Source organism: Macrobrachium rosenbergii, chromosome 43 (assembly GCF_040412425.1).
Source record: "Macrobrachium rosenbergii isolate ZJJX-2024 chromosome 43, ASM4041242v1, whole genome shotgun sequence".
NCBI classification, from domain to species: Eukaryota; Metazoa; Arthropoda; class Malacostraca; order Decapoda; family Palaemonidae; genus Macrobrachium; species Macrobrachium rosenbergii.
The window spans coordinates 1,564,817-1,567,837 of NC_089783.1; positions in this window are offsets into that span (position 1 = coordinate 1,564,817).

The following is a 3,021-nucleotide window of genomic DNA, read 5'->3' on the forward strand; positions in this document are numbered from 1 at the left end:
TATCTCTTCCTGAGCCAATGTTCTGGGATTAGCGTTGACGGAAGGTATTTTTAGAGTATACAAAAAATTAATGTTTTCCTGCAAATTTACAGAACTATTTTTATAGGATACAAAAAAGGAAAAAAAAATTTACTCCTCTAATTTAGAGAACTTTTGCATCCTTGGGAACAATAAGAAATGCTAAATAGATAAAAAAGGAATCAATTTGAGCTTTATCTTGTGACCATTGTAACAAAGCTAGGACATTTTTTGAAGCACCTGGAACGACTAAACCTGTTTTAAATGCAGAGAAATCCAGTAAATTCATCGTAGAAATTTTATTAAATTTTGTCACTCTTCTCTGGTGGTGGTAGAGGCGGCATCTGTCAGATGATCATTGCATTAGATCTGTAATTTTCTGCGTTTGTTTCATGAATACAAGAAGCATTTAGATGTCTTTCTCGAAAGGCTTATCTTTCGCTGCCCGGGAAAACTCTGAATGACAGTCTGGTGTAGGGGAGGGAAAAGGGAAAGAGAAGGGTAGGGGGGAAGGGAAGAGGGAAGAGGGAAGGGGGAGGGGAGGGAGAAGGGAGAGGGGACGGGCTTGTGTTGATGGTCCGACTGACAGTTCTACTTTTTTTTTATGCGAAAGTTCACCGTTCGAACAGACCTGGAGTGCACTGACAGGCATTACTTGCTGTCTGTCCCTTTTATCCAGATATTTTTATCCAGATATTACTGTGATGACTGTCCCTTTTATCCAGATATTACTGTGCTGTCTGCCCATTTTATCCAGGTATTACTGTGATGATTGTCCCTTCACGTTACCTCTTTGGTAATTCTGTCATAATCTTAACTGTTATCCAGGTATTAGTATGTTGTCTGTCCCTATTATCCAGGTATTAAAGTTTAATCTCAAACTTCTCATAAAACTGTTTACTAGTAAACAATAACTCAATTCACAAACACCCTTTGTTCATCCCTTATCAATCCCTCTGTCATCTTTCTTAATTTCTTTATCTGAATCTTACCATACAACTTCCCTGATATACTAAATAATATGATCCCCATAATTCTCATCAGTCTCCTCTTTCACCTTTATCGTCATACAAAGGCACAATTCCTATCATGATAAGATTTTATATGTCCTACCCATCCATATAATGTACTGTAAATTGTATCAGAGTTTTCATATTTTCTTTTGTGGTCTTGTTGCCAAGTATGATTTCACGATTAAATGATTTGAGGCATGAAAATCTTGAAAAGCTATTTTAAATGTTTCGAAAACGAAAACTAATATTATATTATTTTAGCATATTTAGCTAGAAATCTTTCCTTACGTATTCGAGTCTAATCATTTGATCCTGTCATGTCATTTAAAAATTGCATCAGCAGATGACTTGTAATTCATAACTAACAAGTAAAGTTTTTTTTACTAAAAGTATTGAATTTCGTTTCATCACCAATTACATATAAGGCAATTTGCCTAACAACAGAGAGTCAGAGATAGTAAATAAGAAAACATAAACAGTATCATTTATTCTTTTCCTTTTATGTATAAACTGCAACATATTTATAGTTGACCTAAATGTAGAAAAGATAAACATGACCTGAAAAAGGTATGTATGTGTATGTCATTTATTTAACAAACACTTACGTTTTATCATTCACAGCCGGTTAATTACTTCATGTAAATTGGCCTATTCATATGCAGATTTAGGTAAACACTCATTGCTCTTTTCAATACAAATTTTTCAAAATAGTGAAAAACAGCAAATTTGAGGACAATATTGCTGGGCGTTCTCACATGTTCTCTCACTTCTGTTATTTATAAATTTGACTTTTTTTTATTTCCATGACATTGAAGGGTATTTATCGCATGTTATCTGGAATATTTTCTTTTAGTAAGAGGAATTTATATTTCTGTTTCTGGGATTGGATATTTCTCTTTCTATCAACAGAAAGCCCACCTCTCATCTTTTAATGGTCCTTTAGAGATGCTGGGACTTTCCTCTAATCAGAATGGAGCCATACAGAAACAGTATTGCAAAGAAGCTGATAAATGTTATGCTTTTTAGCAGTGTTAAAAATACATCAAGGATGGGGTCCTAGATGAACCTATTTTATATGATTGATATCTCTCCCAAAGAAACAATGATACAGCTTTATATATGAGTAACCTCAGTTTTGCTTCATCATCCTCCAAGTTGGATCTTTTACAGGTGCACAGGAAAGAGCATCAGAGTAGCACGATCCTTACCGTTACACAATTTTGCGGTAAAAACAAGAGGAGAGGTCTTTTCCTTCAGGTGCTGAAGTCTAGGATTCTCCACAGCATCAAGATTGTAATCATTCATCATTGGTATAAGAGGCTTATGATCTAAGGCCAGATCAAAATGCAACAGGCCCCCATTTATCCCCATGCTGCTGCAACAAAGCATATCAAAGTCCTCTTAGACATAAGGCATCTGTTTGAAGTACAGTGGAAAATTTTGGGCCTAAATGAGACAGCACTGGAGGAGAGGATCGAGCCCTCTTCAGTATTTCAAAAGCATTCTGATGATCTTTTGTCCAAAGGAAAGTATCCTTGCACTTAAGAAGACTATGAAGATTATCAGCTGCTGATGCAACAATAAAAGAAAACTCTGCTATCTGATTCACAGGTCGAAGAAAAGATCTCAGATCATCATTGTTTTATAACCTCTTTCTTTCTGAAAACATCTTCTTAGGGTAATAATTGGGGTAGGATTCTCAGTGACTTCATGTTGTACCATGACAAAAGAGCATCTTCTAATTCCTCAAGGATGAGAACCTATATTTTCACCAGTGCATCATTCAGCATAAGTCAGATGACTTTGGTCTAAGCTGCTGTAGCTGATTTGGCCCTATATCTGTGATTTTTGCACCACTGTTGGGAGTAATGTTTAGATTAACTAGTTGTTTACGCCCCTTAAAAAAAAGATGAAGACTATTCGTTTTTGCATTTCATGCTCCTTGGCATGAATATCACTAAGTTTAAGCTGGTGTATCCCTTTACGACAA